Source organism: Scyliorhinus torazame, chromosome 17 (genome assembly GCF_047496885.1).
Source record: "Scyliorhinus torazame isolate Kashiwa2021f chromosome 17, sScyTor2.1, whole genome shotgun sequence".
Classification (NCBI taxonomy): Eukaryota; Metazoa; Chordata; class Chondrichthyes; order Carcharhiniformes; family Scyliorhinidae; genus Scyliorhinus; species Scyliorhinus torazame.
The window spans coordinates 62025026-62045662 of NC_092723.1; the positions used below are offsets into that span (position 1 = coordinate 62025026).

At 45.4% G+C, this 20637-nt stretch overlaps 1 protein-coding gene across 7 annotated transcripts in view; it reads right to left on the reverse strand.

Annotated features, from left to right (window-relative positions):
* The window catches only part of pacsin1b (protein kinase C and casein kinase substrate in neurons 1b), a 472183-nt gene that overhangs the window by 88484 nt on the left and 363062 nt on the right, over nucleotides 1-20637 (reverse strand). The window lies entirely within an intron of this gene.

Below are 20637 nucleotides of genomic sequence, written 5' to 3' on the forward strand. Positions count from 1 at the left end.
AGAGACTCCAGATGCTCAGTCTTTAAGCTAGCACAATCTGAATCATTGATTGGAAAATGCAAAATAAGGATACCAAATACGGCTGCTTTTTTTAAAAAAAACTAGCAAATCACCTGAGGGGACCCTCAAACCCCATTTCAGCATTGCACACTAACTAATTCTAGGCCTGTGGCTAGAAGCAATATTCAAATTCACACCATGGAGGGGACATGTAGAGTGAAATAGATCGCTACAGACTGAACAACAGCTCAACTATCACTGCAGTTTGACTTTCAGATTTACCATCATGTTCTGATCACCAGATTTTTGAATGCCACCCAAAAATAAATCCATCGTTATGTGGAGAAGTAGTACAATATTGCAATAGAAATTGCAGTCAGTCTGCTCTTTGTAAGGCAGGGTGTCTTTTAGAAGTCTACACGGAGTAATATTGGAATAACAGGGCAGAGGGGATTCTGGGGTGACAGGTGAACCACTGCAGACATTACTTGTGGAGTTGGTCAGGAGGAGAGAAGCCAGAAGGCCCTCAAAGACCACACTCTCAGGAGGGAGTGGGAATGGTTGCCAGGAAGATCAACCTCTGCAGTCTGAACCCAAGGACTCAACAGCAGTGCCACAGCAAGTGTAATGACCTCATGCAGGTGGTCAAAATTGGTGAATGTATCTTCATATGGTATCTCCTACCCATCACAGCAAAACGTCTCATGCTACTTAATACACTGCATCCACATCACTTACTCAGCACACTTAACATCAAAATACTCTACCTCAATTTAACACACCTTCCAATGCTGTTAGCCACACAACCACCTTGCCCTGCCTTTATATACCTCTAGCTATCTAGCTATACCAGGAACATTGCTCAAAAGGTGCTACACAATGAGTGATATTCTGTCCCCTCTCTTGCAGAACGAGGTGGCACACAATTTAGGGGGAGCAGAGCAGAACTGCTAATTTATTAGCTTGTGTGTTCTACACCCTGTACTAGATGAGACATTTCTTCCAGTTAAATATTAGGAAGACTGAAGCCATTGTCTTCAGTACCCACTCCATTCCCTGGCTACCATCCCAATGTCCATCACCCTGCCAACGGTCTGAGGCTCAACCAGACTGTGCACAACTTTGATGTAACGTCTGACCTTGGGATGAGTTTCCAACAGCACATCCACGGCATCAGTAAAGACTGACTATTTCCATCGCCATAGCACTGCCTGACTCAGCTCATTTGCTGATCAAACAGTCATCCATACCTTTATTACCTCAAGACTTCACTATTCCAACACATTCCTGGCCAGTCTCTCACATTATACTCTGCACAAACTGAGGTCACCTAAAACTCTGCTGTCTGCATCCATATTCGTGCACGATCCCATTCACTTATCGCCCACTGACCTACACTGACTCCCAATCAAGCACAGCCATGATTTTATAATTCTCATTCTTGTTTCAAGTCCATCCTGGCCTTATCCCTCCAGATTTCTGTCATCTTTACTCCCAAAATCCTCAAAGGCATGTATGCTTATCTAATCTGGCATCTTTAATGTCCCTGATTTTAATCGCTCTACCAGTGCTCCACTCCACCACCCTTGGCCCTAAAGCTCTGGAATTTCCTCCTGAACCTCTCTTACTTAAGCTAGCCCCAATATTGCATCATATGGCAGAGTGGGTCCAGCCCATTGGGACGATTTTATTAAGTTAAATACAAGTGGTTGTTGTTAATCTGCTCCAGCCTTATCCAACCCTAAGTCTCAGCTCACCCTCATTCTGTTATCTGGTATGATGAGAAAGCTGCAGAATGTGAGATCATGGATCACTTGCTTCCCAACCCACTTTACCAACAAAACATCCAATGCTCCACTAATTTCCCTTAGTGCCTTGTGGTGCCTTTTCCTGGCTTAGTAGTCCTGTGCACTGTAACCCTTGTGGCTGCAGCATGTCTAATAGAAGGATGTTGATATTCAGTAAGGGAGGCTGCAGCTGGTCTTGCCCTTGGATAGGAAGACCCGGCTTTGGGCTGCACACCTGCACTGGCTAGGCCAGCATTCATTGTCCACCCCTAATTGCTATATTATAGGCCATCTTGTCCTGCAAGAAAGGGGGAACTTTTGTCAGTGGATGTAGCACAGTGTATTTGGTTGCTGTGCCCAACATGCAACAGCTGACAGTGGCGAGATGAGAGTGCTTGCCTTGCAGCAATGCAAAGTATTTGAGATACCCTCAATTACGACTCAGGAGAGAAGATTGATAATTCAAAGGCTTTAATTACCAGAGAACCAGACAGCTGCCGAGAAGTGTGCTCACTGCACGCTGCCCACTGAACGTAACATTATATACCGTTCCCTGGGGGAGGAGCCGGAGGCGGAGTCCCCCAGGGTTCCAAACCCGGTCTTAAAGGGGCCTACGCATTAAACGTACATGTGTATACTGTAGCCACCTGGGTTGGCCACTTCCCGACTTAAAATGGAGATCCGCAAAGAATGCAGGGAAATTCAGCCAAGCCAGGAAAAACTAGCAGGTGCAAAGTTTCCTGTGTATTAGAACTTGCAGAAACCCAGACAGCACTGAAACTAGCAACCATCCGCATATTAATGAGCGATCCCCGGGAACAATTGAAACATTTAAGGTGAATAAGGCCAAGCCAGACTCCTCGGTGCCAGCAGGAGCCAAGACAAAGGAAGGCCAACGGACACTCAGGGACCGCCCAGCGATCAGGGAACGGCTCCAGTATTGGAGAAATCGATCCAAGTGATCGGAACCTAGTCCAATCACTTGGAACCAGATACGGGGTCCGCCCTGAACGGAGCGAAGCCCCTGGGGACTATAAAGTAGAGTCCCCAAGTTCAATTCGTCCTTCTTGGCAGGGTCACTCAGCAGCTCGAAACAACCCTTGACAGTGACCTGCCTAGCTGCCGCATCAACCAGGTAAGTCTCCAGTCAACGCATGCAACGAGATAGGCGCTCCCATTTACCAGTCCATACCAGCTTTGAATCCTGCAGACTCAGAATCGAACGAAAGGCCATTTGTTCCCCTGACCTGGTGGGCCAGTTCCAAAGCTAAGTATAGGCCTTTTAGTGTAAGAGATAGTCTAGTGAGTAGAGTTTTATGCATGAGTAGTGATTGACTGTGTATAATAAATGTGTTTTGATTTGAATCTTACTAATTGGTGTATCGAGTTATTGATCAGCACTTGAACTTGAACCTCGTGGCGGTATCATAAAGATACCTGGCGACTCTAGAGCAAAAGTGAATAGAAACAGAGCAAATTAAGTAAAGACACAACGGGCAACAAATTAAGAGCCAACCAAAGTTAGCAACAATACAGATATCATTCATCACAGTATTTGAGGGTGATGTGTGGCTATGAATGTGAAGTATAAATCTTGGTTGATATTCTTGATGGTCGAGTGAAGGTGCATGGAACAGATTGGCTAGTGGAGCAATTAGCAGGATTTGGTATAGAAAGATGCATTAATTGATTTTGACCATTCACACAAGGTCATCAAGTCTCTTGTGGCACTGTGACTGTCTTGCTGGTAGTGACTGCGACAGCTAACTGTTCCCACTTTGTATTTGTATTTGGCTGAGCCCTCTGGGGGAAGAGAATCTCTCTGCTCCTTTAGTCCTATTGCACCAAGACCTCTAGCACAGAATCCAAGAGCATGCTTTCTGGCCTTTTGCCCCATCTTTGCAGATCTTTCTTGGTTTCTCTCTATTCTTTAATCAGTTTTAGTACCTGATTCAGGCATGACTTTTAGCTACCTGTGTCATGAATTCCAAATGAGGCCACAACCTCCAGCTGTTGCCCTGACAGAATGTCTTCCACCAGTTTAGTAATATTCTTTACCCTGGTACCAGGGAGGCAACATACCATTTGGTAATCACATTGGGGATTGCATAAATAATTGCTTTTTCCCTCAACTATTGAATCCCCCATGTGCAGTGAAATCCCTCGTGGTGCTGGGAATTTAACTAATGCATTTCTCAGAGTTGCCATCATTATCCCCAGTATTCATAGCTGAATGCATGTAGTGAGAGTCATTGGCTTGGGGCATTCCTTCTCTATCTGGGTCATCCTTCCACCATCTTTTGTAGTCACACACTCCCTCACCTCCAGCACTTTCTATAGGTGTGGAGTGATTATATTATAGAATCATAAACACACAGCACAGAAAAAGCCCTTCAGCTCATCAAGTCTGTGCCGGTCAAAAACAAACGCCTAACTATTTTAATTCCGTTCTCCAGCACCTGGTCCATAGCCTTAGCATCAGATACTTTTTAAATGTTATGAGGGTGTCAGCCTCCACCACCCTTTCAGGCAGTGAGTTCCAGATTCCCACTAGCCTCTGGGTGGAAAAGGTTTTCCTCACTTCCACTCTAAACCTCTTACCCTTTACCTTAAATCTACACGCTGGCCATTGATCCCTCTACTAAGGGGAAATGTTTCTTTCAGTCTCCTTTATCTTTGCCCCTCATAATTCTATACATCTCAATCATGTTCCCCCCTCAGTCTCCTCTGCTCCAAGGAAAGCAACCCCAGTTCATCCAGTCTTTCTTGTAATTAAAACTCTCCAACCCAAGCACCATCCTGGTAAATCCCCTCTGCACCCTTTCCAGTGCTATCACATCCCTCCTATAATGTGGATTCTAGAACTGCACACAATACTCTAGCTGTGTCCAAACTAACATTTTATACAGTTCCAGCATAACCTCCCTGCTCTTCAACTCTTATGCCTCAGCTAATAAATACCATATGCCTTCTTAATCACCTGCCCTGCTACCTTTTTTTAAATAAATATATTTTATTGAAAAATTGAAAAGAATTTTCGATCACAATTTTTTCCCTTTACAAATCAAACATAACAGTAAAGAAAATTTAACAATAAACAAATGGCTAATCAACATGGTAATCTAATCGTTTAACATAAACTAAAACTTCCCCCCACCCCCCCACCCCCCGGGCTGCTGGTCATCTGTCTTCCCTCTAACGTTCCCCTAGGTAGTCGAGGAATGGTTGCCACCGCCTGGTGAACCCTTGAGCCGATCCTCTCAGCGCAAACTTTATCTGCTCCAGTTTTATGAACCCCGCCATATTGTTTACCCAGGCCTCCAGTCCGAGGGGTTTCGCCTCCTTCCACATGAGTAGAATCCTACGCCGGGCTACGAGGGACGCAAAGGCCACAACGTCGGCCTCTTTCGCCTCCTGCACTCCCGGCTCATCTGCAACTCCAAATAAAGCTAGCCCCCAGCCTGGTTTGACCCGGGCCTTCACCACCTTGGAAATCACTCCCGTCACTCCGTTCCAATACCCCTCCAGTGCCGGGCACGACCAAAACATATGTGCGTGATTTGCCGGGCTTCCGCCGCACCTCCCACACTTGTCCTCCACTCCGAAGAACCTGCTCAGTCTTTCTCCCGTTATGTGTGCTCTATGTAGCACCTTGAATTGAATCAGGCTAAGCCTGGCGCACGAGGAAGAGGAATTTACCCTGCTTAGGGCATCAGCCCACATACCCTCCTCGATCTCCTCCCCTAGCTCTTCTTCCCACTTTCCTTTTAATTCGCCCACCAACTCCTCCCCCTCCTCCCTCATCTCTCGGTATATCTCTGTCACCTTGCCCTCTCCGACCCACACCCCCGAAAGCACTCTGTCCTGAATCCCCTGTGCCGGGAGCAGCGGAAATTCCCTCACCTGTTGTCTTGTGAACGCCCTCACCTGCATATATCTAAGGAAGTTTCCCCTTGGCAACTTATACTTTTCCTCCAATGCTCCCAAGCTCGCAAACGTCCCATCTATAAATAAATCTCCCACCCTCCTAATTCCCAACTGGTGCCAGCTCTGAAATCCTCCATCCATTCTTCCTGGGGCAAACCTATGGTTGTTCCTGATTGGGGACCCCACCAGGGCTCCCCGCACACCTCTCTGTCGCCTCCATTGTCCCCAGATATTCAATGTTGCCGCCACCACCGGGTTCGTGGTAAACTTTTTTGGTGAGAGCGGTAGCGGCGCCGTCACCAGCGCCTCTAAGCTCGTCCCTTTACAGGACTTTCTCTCCAGTCTTTTCCACGCCGCTCCCTCTCCCTCCATCATCCATTTACGAATCATCGCCACATTGGCGGCCCAATAGTAGTCGCCCAAATTCGGTAGCGCCAATCCTCCTCTGTCCCTGCTACGTTGTAGGAACCCCCTCCTTACCCTCGGGACTTTCCCTGTCCACACGAAGCTCGTGATGCTCCTGTCTATTTTTTAAAAAAAGGTCTTAATGATTAGTATAGGGAGACATTGAAATACAAATAAGAACCTCGGGAGGACCATCATCTTAATTGCCTGCACTCTGCCTGCCAACGAAAGAGGCTGCATGTCCCACCTCTTGAAGCCCTCCTCCATTTGTTCTACCAATCGTGTCAGATTAAGTCTGTGTAAGGTTCCCCAGCTCCTAGCGATCTGAATCCCCAGGTATCGGAAGTTTCTTTCCACTTTCCTTAGAGGCAGGCATTCTATCTCTCTACTCTGGTCCCCTGGGTGTATCACGAATAGTTCACTCTTCCCCATGTTAAGCCTATATCCCGAGAAATCTCCGAACTCCCTCAATATCTGCATGACCTCTATCATCCCCCCCGCTGGGTCCGACACATACAACAGTAGGTCATCCGCGTATAGCGAGGCTCGGTGTTCTTCTCCCCCTCTAATCACCCCTCTCCATTTCCTGGAGTCTCTCAACGCCATGGCCAGAGGTTCAATTGCCAACGCGAACAACAGTGGAGATAGCGGGCATCCCTGTCTTGTTCCCCTATATAGTCGGAAATACTCCGATCTTTGCCGACCCGTGACTACACTTGCCGTTGGGGCCCCATAAAGAAGTTTGACCCAGCTAATAAACCCGTTCCCGAACCCAAACCTCCTTAACACCTCCCATAAGTACTCCCACTCCACCCTATCAAATGTCTTCTCTGCATCCATTGCCGCCACTATCTCTGCCTCCCCCTCCACTGGGGGCATCATTATCACCCCTAATAGTCGTTGCACGTTGACATTCAGTTGTCTCCCCTTTACGAACCCTGTCTGGTCTTCGTGCACCACCCCCGGGACACAGTCCTCTATCCTCGATGCCAGTACCTTTGCCAGCAATTTGGCGTCCAAATTCAATAATGAAATAGGTCTACAGGACCCGCACTGCAACGGATCTTTATCCCTCTTCAGAATTAGCGATATCGTCGCCTCCGACATTGTCGGGGGTAAAGTCCCTCCTTCCCTGGCCTCATTGAACGTCCTCACCAACAACGGGGCCAGCAAGTCCACGTATTTTCTATAAAATTCCACCGGGAACCCGTCTGGTCCCGGAGCCTTCCCTGCTTGCATGTTCCCCAGCCCCTTAATAACCTCGTCCACCCCAATCGGTGCCCTCAGGCCTTCCACCTCCTGCTCCTCCACCCTCGGGAACCTCAATTGATCCAGGAACTGCCGCATCCCCTCCTCTCCCTCTGGGGGTTGGGACCTATACAGTCCCTCATAAAAGGTCTTGAACACCTCGTTTATCTTCCCTGCTCTTCGCACCGTGGCTCCCTTTTTGTCTCTAATTCCCCCTATCTCCCTCGCCGCTGTCCTCTTTCGCAACTGATGAGCCAGCAGGCGACTAGCCTTTTCCCCATATTCATACCTCCTCCCCTGTGCCTTCCTCCACAGCACCTCCGCCTTTCTGGTGGTCAAGAGGTCAAACTCCGTCTGGAGTCGCCTCCTCTCCCTGTACAGTCCCTCCTCCGGGGTCTCTGCAAATTCCCTGTCCACCCTTAAAATCTCCCCCAGTAATCTTTCCCTTTCCTTGGCCTCTGTTTTCCCTTTGTGGGCCCCAATGGAGATCAGCTCTCCTCTGACCACCGCTTTTAGTGCTTCCCATACCACTCCCACACGGCCCTCCCCGTCGTCATTGGCCTCCAGGTACCTCTCAATACACCCCCGCACTCTTCCACACACTCCCTCATCCGCCAACAATCCCACATCTAATCGCCAGAGTGCTCTCTGCTCCCTTTCCTCTCCTAGTTCCAGGTCCACCCAGTGTGGGGCATGGTCCGAAACCGCTATGGCTGAATACTCAGCTTCTTCCACCCTTGAGATCAACGACCTTCCCAGAACAAAAAAATCTATCCGGGAGTACACTTTATGGACATGGGAGAAGAAGGAGAACTCCCTGGCCCTCGATCTAAGAAATCGCCATGGATCCACTCCCCCCATTTGGTCCATAAACCCCTTGAGCACCTTGGCCGCTGCTGGCCTTCTTCCGGTCTTTGATATGGATCTATCTAACCCTGGGTCCAGCACGGTATTGAAGTCCCCTCCCAAGATCAAGTTTCCTACCTCCATGTCCGGTATACGACCCAACATCCGTCTCATAAATCCCGCATCGTCCCAATTCGGGGCATATACATTAACCAACACAACCTCCATTCCCTCCAGCCTGCCACTCACCATTACATATCTACCTCCGCGACCTGCTACGATGTTCTTTGCTTCAAATGCTACCCGTTTCCCCACCAATATGGCCACCCCTCTATTCTTTGCATCCAGTCCTGAGTGGAACACCTGTCCCACCCATCCTTTCCTTAACCTAACTTGGTCCGCCACCTTCATGTGCGTCTCTTGGAGCATAGCCACGTCTGCCCTTAGTCCTTTCAAGTGTGCGAGCACTCGGGCCCTTTTAATCGGTCCATTCAGGCCTCTCACGTTCCACGTGATCAGCCTCACTAGGGGGCTACCTGCCCCCCTCCCGTGTCGACTAGCCATCACCTTCTCTAGGCCAGTCCCATATCCCGCCTCCGCGCTCCCACCCGCTCCCCAGGCGTCGCATTCCATCCCCGTCCACCCACTCTTTAACCATTTCCTTTTTGATTTCCGCAGCAGCATCCCAGTTGTCCCCCCCCCCCCCAGATCCCTTTCTAGCGTGATTGCTCCCCCCATATTACTTCCGCAAGTCAGCTGACTTCAACTGACCCCGGCTACTCCTGCTCACTCCTTGACCCCCCCCCCGTGTGGGGAACTCCCATCCGCCTTGCGCCTGTCTTCTGGCGCGGGAACATCCCTTTATCTGACCCGCCTCTTGGGGCGCAGCTCCCTTTCCTCTCCCCCTCCCATTCCTCATTCTCCGCCTATGTCCCTTCTTTCCCCCCTCACCGGCGCCCACATTTCCTAGTGTCTTCCCCCATCCCAATTTACTTCTCTATTTACATCAACCATAACAATATCAATAACATTCCCTACAGTATCAGTCCCTCAGTTCCGATCCAATTTCTCCTCTTTAATAAAGGTCCATGCTTCTTCCGCCGTATCGAAATAATGGTGTCTCTCCTGGTACGTAACCCATAGTCGTGCCGGCTGCAGCATCCCGAACTTCACCTTCTTTTTGTGTAACACCTCCTTGGCTCGGTTAAAACTCGCCCTCCTTCTCGCCACCTCCGCACTCCAATCCTGGTACACCCGTACCACTGCATTCTCCCATCTGCTACTCCGCACCTTTTTAGCCCATCTCAGGACCTCTTCTCTATATTTAAGGCGGTGAAATCGCACGATTGTCGCCCTGGATGGTTCTCCCGCTTTTGGTCTTCTCGCCGGGATCCGATGTGCCCACTCCACCTCCAAGGGGCCCGTAGGGGCCTCAGCTCCCATCAATGAGCTTAGCATCGTACTTACATAAGCTCCAGTCCGCTCCTTCCACTCCCTCAGGGAGACCCAGTATCCGAAGGTTCTTCCTTCGCGCTCTGTTTTCTAGGGCCTCAATCCTTTCAATGCACTTTTTATGGAGTGCCTCGTGCGTCTGTGTTTTGACCGCCAGGCCCAGGATCTCGTCCTCATTATCCGTCATCTTCTGCTCCACCATGCGGAGCTCTGTCTCCTGGGTCCTTTGTGCCTCCTTGAGCCCCTCAATTGCCTGTAGCATCGGGGTCAGCACCTCCCTCTTTAGTAGCTCCACACACCATCTCAGGAATTCGTCTTGCTCGGGCCCCCATGTCGCCTGGGCTTTCTCCGCCGCCATCTTGTGTCTTCTCCCTTTCTGTCCCTTTCGTCGAAGATTCCTCGCGCTGCAGCCGCCGCCGCCGATATTTTCCTCTTTCGTTGGGGGGGGACTCCCTATTCACTCACCCCACACTGGGTTTCGTCGCCCAAAAATTTCCCGTTGGGGCTCTTAAAAGAGCCCGAAGGTCCGTTGGAGCTGGAGCCGCCGAAACGTGCGGCTTAGCTGGTCATCGCCGCAACCGGAAGCCTGCCCTGCTACCTTAACAGACTGGTGTACATGTACACCAAGGTCCCTCTGCTCCTCAGTGCTTCCTCGGGTCCTGCTGTTTATCATGTAATCCTTTGCCTGGTTTGTCCTGCCCAAATGAATCACCTCACACTTACTCGGATTGAATTCCATTTGCCACTGATCAGTCCATCTATATCTTATTGTAATCTAAGGCCACCCTCCTCACTATTGACCACTCACCAATTTCTGTATCATCCGTGAACTCACTGATCGGCCCGCTTACATTCAAGTCTTTTATATAAACCACAAGCAACAAGGGGCCCCATTGGACGCAGGCTTCCAGTCAGAAAAACATCCGGCGAACATCTCCTCAGCTGCCTGCCAATCAGCCAATTCTGGATTTAATTTGGCAAATTCCCTTGGATCCCATGGACTCTTACCTTCGCTAACAGTTTCCCACGTGGAACCTTATCAATAGCCTTGCTGAAGTCAACGTAGACTACATCAAAGATACTGCTGTCATCTACACATCTGGCACCTCTTTGAAAAATTAAATCAAATTGGTCAGACATGACCTCCCCTTAACAAAATCATGCTGATTGTTCTTAATTAACCCCTACCTCTCCAAATGGAGACTAATTCGGTCTCTCAGAATTTCTTCCAATAGTTTCCCCGCCACTGAGGTTAGACTGGTCTGTAGTTTCCTGGTTTATCCTTTCCTTCCTTCTTGAATAATGGAGCCACATTGGCTATCTTCCAGTTATCTGTCACCTCTACTATGGCCAGAGAGGAATTGAAAATTATTGCCAGTGCCCCTGCTATTTCCTCGCTTGCCACATTCAACAGCCTGGGATACATTTCATCTGGCTCTGGAGATTTATCTACTTTTAAGCCTGCATCACTACTCAGAATCTCGTCTCTTGTCTATGTTAATTTCTTCAATTTTATCATTGTCCTTCTTCCCGATTTCTATACCCACACTGTCCCTCTCACTAGTGAACACTGACACAAAGTATTAATTTAGAATCCTACCTATGTTCACCAGCTCCACACACAAATTACCACAGTGGTCCTTAATTCCCTAGTTATCCTTTTACCCTTAATGTACCTGTAAAACAACTTCAGATTTTCCTTTTTTAAGTTCCATCTTGCACATTCTATACTCCTCTGAGGCTTCTGCTGTTTTGAAGCCAGAATGTATGCTTGAGGAAACTCAGATTCCCAATGCGCTAAAATGACTTCAGCCATTCCTCAAGCACTTCATACGCACTTGGTTACCCAGGATTCATGAAGGGTCCTGAATTTCACACATCCAACATGAAATGCATGCAATGGCTCCCTGCTAGCTTGCCATGGTGGTCAATTCACAGGCCTTCAGGTCATTCAGTATTTGACCACCAAAACACTCGAGACTGGATTCTAAAAATGTCACTAGCATCTAAGACAATGACCTATAAAATTCTGAAATTTCTTCAATGACAGTAAAATATTGAGGGTGGAGGCTGTGATCTCATCTCTCAGATGTCTCAGCCTCTACACCTTACAATTATCAGCTCCAAGAATACCTTTAGGCAAGATTATTTGATTTGACGAAGTAAAGAAACCTTTCTGCTAGATTGGTACAGGCTCTTTGACAAATCTATAAATGTCTAACCTCTGGGACTTCACCTGTCTTCTCTTCGCGTATCACTGCTGTTGAAAGATGTCATCTGAAAAAAATCTATCACCTATCTTTACTTTTATTAAATTCAGCGAACATTTTCTGTCTTTACTCCCAAAATCTATGATTCCCCTAACTGCCACCAGTGAAACTAATTTATGAGGGATGCTGTGGGTGGACAAACCATGGCAACTTAACAGTTACAGGATAAGCATACTGCAACTGAAGTCATTCATGATGGAGGTATCTGGGGGGAAAAAAACATTAATCATTTTATGTAAAGCTGGTGATATATAGGAATTCAGTATCGATTTTGATCTGCATTGTAGAATTATTCATAGTTATTGTAATTAGTAATGAATGTCTGCTTGCCCTCATTTAATTGTGGGTTCCAAGGTTAGTGCAGCATTTAATGGACAACATTGCAGGAACAGAATAAATTAGTAGAATAAAGGACAGCAATTGACTGGAACAGTTTTTTTCTTGTTACTTAAAATGCGTAGTATGTAGATTGAATAACATCAACCTTTAAACTGTAGACTTAATATAAATCACAAATATCAGTTCAAAATGAGTTATATTAGGTAAGAAAAAGGAACATAAATTTATACCAAAGATCAAAATTCAAAACAAATCCTAGAAAGGGTTTGCTTGACTTAAAGGGTAGTAAAGGTTTGGAATGGTCTACCACTTAAGAAAGCGATCAAAGATATTAGGGGACTAAAGTTACAGCTGCATGATAAGCTGGAATAGTTGAAATACAACAAAGGGTCAAGTAAAATATGCTGCATGACCTTAGTTTTTTCCTTATTTCATCACTGGGCAAAAATCACAAAAACATCATGAAGGTGTTAAACATAGAATGCAGTCATCAAGGTAGAGTACGTCAACCAATCTATAATTTTAGTGGCATTTAATAATTATTTTGAGGATGACCACAAAGAATTTCCCCAATTACAGTGGCATTTCCTGTACAAAACAAAAATAGAAAAACAATTCTGATCTTTTAGTTATTTCATCCATCTCTGAACCGGAAAACAAATTATTATTGTACGCATCACAAAACATAATTAGTTCAGATTCAGTATTTCAAATTATTCCTTCTTGACAAATTGAAACCTTTCCCCAAGTGATCCATCATACTGATACTCTCAGTAAAATAGAAATGAATCCCACCTTTCCCAGAGATATTGTCACCGTATCCCATATTCAGTAATCATGATAAGCACGGAGTGTAATTACAAAGGATATATATCCATTTGACAAACCACTATTATGCAATGCAATGTCATGAGATGCCACCTGGGATATCTAATTTCTCTCCTCTCTCCAGTTTTCTCTCATCATTTTATGCCACCCAATCAAGTTCATTACAAATGTCAGCCATTTTTCAGAACCTTCCCCAAATAAGCATTCTTCAAATGAAACTTTAAAGCATCAAGAACTAGAGAGCATAGATTCAAAATAGCAGGCAGAGGAGCAAAAGTAATGAGCCAATTTTGTTTTTACCCAGAGGGTGGTTGAAGTCGGAAATACAATTCCTGAGAGTGTGGTGGAGGCAGGTTCGATCGAGGTATTCAAAAGGATTTGGATTGCCATCGAGTGTCAAGATCCTTGAATAAAATGAAGATTTACGGATTGAATACAATAAAGTTTAAAGGTGTTTTGGATAAAATGAAGAACGGGATAAAAAGGGAACAGATAAGAGTGTCGTTGTCTGAAGGGGTTTTGATATGTGAATTAGCTTAGCAGCATGGAATAAGCGTTACTGTGAGGGAACAATAAAGTATAGGATTTTAGCTGTTAAAGGTGAGTTCAAAGGTGGGATACAATTCACTTAAATGCTAAACGCATGCTCCAAGGTGAGTCGTTAGGATAAAAAGAGAAAAACAGGACATCAATAGCCAGGTTAGCTCTGTATGGAAGGAGAGGAAAACAGATGGTGAACATAGTCACACCCAGCTGGAAAGCGGGACTCTTCCAGACCACAAAATTCTAAGTTCAAGTCCTCGTTTGAAGACATCAGAAAACATTTTGCTGGACTGAAGAAAGACTTCCTAAACTGAAAGACAACTTATGGGTGGTAACTATCTGTTGGATCTAGCTCAGAATTGTACTGTGTGGATTGTTGGTCTGGGACAGGAACTTTTTTCAGAGTTCAAGAATGTAGGTCAATAGGAACGGGGTTAATTCCATGAGATAATGTATGTGTGTGGCCATTATTTTAGCTATGTGTACCTTTGTTTTGTATTGTTTTTTCTTGTGTTTCTTTTCAAGTTAATAAACATTATATTATTTGAATGTTAACGGCAAGTCAGTATCTTTCTTCACTGGTTTGCATATCTTTCCTCACATTATACCAATAAAACAATACACAGGAATAATTGGTACCCTTCTGGATTTTGGGATACCCTCATATCTAACATTAGCAAGAAAGAATGTGCAATGTTAAGGGAATAAGACAGGGGACTGGAACTCGGTAGAATTTTCTTCCAGAGAGCCGAGCCAGTACAGAGTCTATGGGCTGAATGGTCTCCTTCTAAGGATTCTGTAAATGGCACTTTTTTTGCTGTAGCTATTCTCAAACTGAAATGAGTTAGTTCCAGCATTGAGCAACAAGTGAAACTGGTTTGTCAAAGTTTGTATGACTCACTATCTCACCGGGGTTGCATTTATTAACCAAGTCACCAGGCCAGCAATATTTATATTGCTGATATGCTATCAGATTACAAATTACTAAGGTTATTTCTACAAGTATTCTCCCAAGCAATCGAGAATCAAATCCAACTCGTGACACATCTTCAATTTGTTGACCTCTGAGAAAATTAATTTCATAGAACCTCCTGATAATACAATAGTGTCTTATTGTAGTCAATCAATAAAGCAAAATCCTTGTCAAATGTAGCTGTACAATTCAATGAACTCTAGGCCAGTCAGATAAACTGAAAATGGACTTTGCTGACCTTGTATGTTCCTTGGAGAACAAATCTACTGCATGCAAACACTGGGCAGAGCATTCGTAGCAAAATATAAGGAAAAGAACGAAATAATTCAGGCTTTAAACCAATGCTTTAAGTTACTGCCTCGCATGTCTCTTGTGTCATGCTTTGAATTTGTTATCTCAAATTGCTCCCACCACTACTATCACCAGCAGGTGACAAACAATAACCATCAATAATTCACTCAGCTGTTTTACAATACAAAATGATTTTCTTCCTCCAAGTAGAACCCTCAAGTGTGGAAGGAAAAAATCTGCAAAAGCACTGCCGAATGTTTTCATATGTCCAACATCAAAATTTCACATCCATCATTTTGCTGTACTGAAATCCACAGTAATTTGCAACAAGTTAATAGCAGCACAGCACCCACTCACACTGTGAAAGCACTAAAAAGGCTCGCGTTTATGTTGTGCCTGCCATGACCTCTGGGCATCCCAAATGGGTGACTGCACAACAAGCACCCATAAATAGAATTTAATATTGACCAGATAATTTGTTTTGTTAGTTAATGGATAACATCGATCAGGGCATTGGGGAGAACTGCCCTACCTCAACCCAAGACTGTAGCCATTTAAGAAGAAAGCCTAACACCATCACGTTTTTCAAGGCAGACGAAGAGGAGCAGAAATAGAACCTTGCCAGAATTTAGCAAAACCAGGTTGAAATAACCAAACAGTTGGAACTTTTAAGTCTGTTTGAAGGCATTGTATAGGTTTACATTTCCAACCATATGTCTGGGTATTTAAAATTAGGTGCCAAGTTCACGTAATAAAGTGTGTTAAGCAGGTCCACACCGGTTGGTGAAGTTAAAACGAAGAAACAGCTGCTTTCTTTGCAGGCGAATTTATTGACTTAGTTCACAGTCAACACTAATCCTATCTGTGTACCCATTTATAGGTGTACAAATGCCTATCACCTGCTTAACTATGTAATTGCCACTAAGTCTTAACAAATAAAACCTTGACGAAGTGTGTGCCTGGAACATGGAGATTTGAACCTTTACTATAATAAAATGCAATATTGAAATTTTAAAAGAACAAAAAGAGTAGGCCATCAAATTCCCAAGTGTACAATAAACCCAAACAGCAGAATTAGCTTTACCTTTCCTTTCCAAGAACTGATCATTATGAAAGAAAGATGCCTGCAATCAAAATTGCTGTTTTTGTGTCTATTTCTGAATTCAAATCTCCTGTCATTATAGTTCCAACGTGGAGAACATCAAATGCATGCTATTCAGATTCCCTGACCTCTTGTGGAATGGTTTATCCAAGGCAACACGGGGAACAGCACGGTAGTGAAAAGCAATTGCTTGAAATTCAAATTATTATGGCAACTAGGCTAGTGTGCAAAAGCACCAAATTACTTACAATGTAGTTCATTGATTGCCCCTGCAATTTTCCCCATGCTGTGTTCTTAATATAAACTGTTTATTGTGGGGTTGGGAGAAGAGGAGTCAGCTGGCATGTAAACCAGCAACATGTTAAACAGGCATATCAGAGAGCAGCATGAATGGATTCTTCCAACAGTTCAGTGCAGAAAGGATCTTTGTAAAACAAAGCCACACAAGTGTCATGTAGATTGAGCCTTTGGTTCAGATCTGGTATGTCTCTCTTGTGGGGACCATGAATTGGATTCAATTTGGATTAGTTTTTTGGAGCAGGCGAGGAGCTGGATTAGGGGTTCGCCCCTGACCCACACTCTGAGCCCTGGCTTGGTAACTCAGAAAAAGTTTTTTAAAAAGACTCAAAACATTCCACGTTCAGTCCCCATCACTTCCTTCATTTCAACCAGGGTAACAGTTGGGGGCATCAGGATGGTCTTCAGAATTTAGGTTGTGATGACAGGGGTGGAAAGTGGAGAGGATGGTTGGGGAAAAAGGAATAATAATAGTCAGTCAGATATTCTGTTCCCAACTGGATCTATCCCAACAGAAATCACCATTGCCAGAGCCCATACAGAAATAGTCACTGTCTTAAGGTCACAAAGATGAAAAATAGTCATTCAGTCCAGTGCCCATCAAGTTTCCAGGGCGCGATTCTCCCAAAGGTAGACACAGTTCCGACGGCGGAGTGAAAACCGGAATGTTCCACTCCGCCATCGGAGCCCACTCCCAGCCCCCTATTCTCACGGCCCCGGGGATTAAGGAGCGGGGTCGCGTATTTTACGCGCGCTGGGTCTTGGCGCCGTGTAAATGATGCAGCCGGCGTCGCGTAAATGAAGTCACCCACGCATGCGCGGTTGCTGTCCTCCCCGAGGCCGCCCCGCAAGCAGATGGCGGATGGATCTTGCGGGGTGGCAGAGGAAAGGAGGTCCTCCTTTAGAGAGGTCAGCCCGCCGATCAGTGGACCCTGATCGCGAGCCAGACCCCATCGGAGGCCCCTCCCGGTGAAGGAACCCCCCACCCCCCCATAGGCCACCCCCTCCCCCAGCGTTCCCGCACAGTTCCCGCCGGCAGCGACGGGAACCTGTCGGGTCGGAGCACCACTCAGCCCATCCGGGCCAGAGAATAGCGGGAGTACCAGAGAATCGCTGTGGTGAGTGTCTCGGGCGATTCTCCGGCTGGCGCGACGCAGAACTCGACGGGGCCGTTCTCGTCGGTTGGGAGAATGGCGGAACGGTGTCGGACCGGCGTTACACGACATAATGGCACCGCCGGCGATTCTCCCAACCGGCGCGGCCTCGGAGAATCGCGCCCCCAGTACTTCCAAGTCTTCCAGCCCAACTTTTAAATACATAGAATATTTGATTCAATTATCTTAACTGACAGATCATTTGAAACATTTATTATTCTTCAGTAAAACATTTTTTATATTTGACATCATTCAGTTCTGGACTTCAATTAGACTTGCTCTTCCCCCTCCAATATACTAATCTCATCTTTAGCTAACTTCTCAACCTTTCTTTTCCCTTTTAAAAGGCATCATCCCACATACTATGTATGTACAAGTCACAGTTCTGTACTTTAACTTGCTCTTTCCATGGCTATCAAAACCAGAATTATTTGCCAGCTCTTGCTCTACCTTTCTCACTATAACCTTCTAGCTTTTCAAACCGAACAACTGACTAATCCTGATTCACCAAGTCTTCTATTTCACTCTTGATCACATAGGCTCCATTTTAGATCTTGACTTTGATTTCTCAAAAAATCCTACATTTGAATGTCAAGAAAGGCTTATTCAATCGAAAGAATTGATCCCATCAACTAAATGACAGTATTTAAAAGCAGCATTCATTGGGTTTATTCATATTCTCTTTAGAAAGATCAAGATGTCACCTCAGATCTATTAGTTGTCAGCTGATCAATGTATGATGCATAATGTATAATTCCCTCCGTCCTTTCAAACTGCAGTGAATGATTCCACAATTGATCTGGAAGCAGGATCATTTTACAAGCTACTGTATTTGAAGCAAATTGCTTCAATAATTGATTGAATGCTCAACTTGCAATGTAACAAAGGAGTTGGTACTGCCCTAAGTAATGAATGAATACCCAAGGGCATTGACAATTCACTAAACTAATTGAGGACTCCCAAGATAAAGTTAAATGAACGAAAATGACATAAATGTTTGATACATTTTTGAAAACTGTAGCCATCTAAGATGGCCACCTGCAAAGGACCATGGGAATTATGGCCAACCCAGGACTCAGACAAATACAGAGCCTATGTGTATCTGAAACACAGGTAACCAGGCCTGATCGAAACCCCCGCTCGTTTGCATTTTAATGGCCCATTTTCCCGGGACAATAGAACTCAATCAAGCAACCGGTACAGCCACAGACTGATCGGCGCCACTCCCTTTACTCAGAGAGCCCAACTGCCAAGGTCAATGACCGCTAAGGACCCGCCCAGCTACCAAGGCACCCGCCCCTTTATTGGCCGAAATTAAAGACAGTGATCAGAGCCCTGTCAAACTATTGGGTCCAAGGTTAAGGACCGCCCCGAAGAGCGCGAAATCCCAGGGGGATAAAAGAGTGCCAACCCAATTGCAGCAGGAACAGCCAGCCAAGTTCAAGACCAATGATCGCTACCTGACAGATGAGCCCAGCAGAGACAGAGCCACTTTCTTTGAACCAGCCAAGTGAAATCCAGATAAAGGCCTTATCCATTTGCACAGTGCCGGTCGCCCTGAAGTTAAGTATAGGTTATTGTAGCTGATAGGTGTAGTTTAACTCGTAGTAGATATTGTGTTTGCATGTCGACATAACTCTTGTGTATGTAAATAAACCATCTTTTGAACTAACTAACTGGTTGTGTGGTCATTTGATCGATATAAGGGAAGGCTTGTGGTTCACCAACATTATTAATAGAGCAACAAAACCTAGTTCAAATGTTTTTTCCCCTGCCCAACTAAAATAAGTAAGTAAAGTCGCCATAGTCCCAAATGACCATTGGTTGCTTGCCCCTTTGAGGGATAGAACTGAATGGTGGTGATTTAACCTGAGGATCACCACATTTCAGGCAAGGGGCAAGGTTGAGAAGACAGGCCTTTATGATTAACCTCAACCGAAACGGGCCATCTCCAATACTCCCTGTAACTGCTCAACCTCTTTTTTTTCCTTCTCCCCGAGACCAACCCTTCCCATTAATCAGCCAATCTCAGAAACACTAACTTTTCTTTTTTTTAAAATAAATTTAGAGTACCCAATTATTTTTTTCCAATTAAGGGGTAATTTGGCATGGCCAATCCACCTAAACCTGCACATCTTTGGGTTGTGGGGGTGAGACCCACGCATACACGGGGAGTATGTGCAAACTCCATACTGTGGCCGGGGTCAAACCTGGGCCCTCAGCACCGTAGGCAGCAATGCTAACCACCGTGCTGCCCTCTAACTTCTTTTCAATACTCTGATCCAACTTGCTATGTAAATATTACTTCAGTTTTTTAAAGTTAATTTTGGAGACCATACATCATCTTTAACTCCACACTACCTCCAAAATGTAACCTGTTGATTCTGTGGAGCATTGACCTGATTAACAATCAGGTCAACAGTCATATTTTCATTAAATGATTTTATTCTGTCTGTTAGTTTGCATAATTGTGATTATGAAAGTAGCAATTAAACCATATCATGATCCACTTCCAGTCCACAGACAAGCTTGTGACAGAAAAGAGACAATGAAGCCGTGACTTTCATGGGCTTTGGATGTTCCAATGGGCTCATCTCATTTTAAAGAATTTATGCAGTCAAACAGAAACCATTCCCAAAAGACTGGAACAGTTAACTACTTGTTTTGTTCCATTCCCTACCCCACGCTTGGGTCTTGCTGTTCTCACCTACTGTCAAGTTCATTGCTAATGCGGATAAAGCATTCGTTAGATACATAAAAGCAGGCCAAGGTAACTTAATCTCCAAATTTAGGATATTTTGAGGGGAAAACACTGAGCAAACACAGACAGCATTCCCTAGATGCCAAGATAACTCAGTTCATGAATAAAAACCAAGAAAGTAAAATGCATGGTTTATCACATGAGCACAATGTTCAGGGTACCAATCTACAGAACACAGACACTCTCATCCAACATACTCTTACCCTATTAAATTGCAGGTATCCCAGTTTGGAAGGGGAAGCAAGTTGCAAATCAATATTCCCCGCGGATGACAACCATTCCTTTACGTCAGAATAGTTTAGGAGCGTCCCCAGAACGTGGGAGCCATTCACCCAATTGTTCCGAGACCTGTTTGTGGCCAACAAACAAGCAGAAGAATAGCCAGGTAGTCAAGAAACAGGGGAGAGTAGCCAA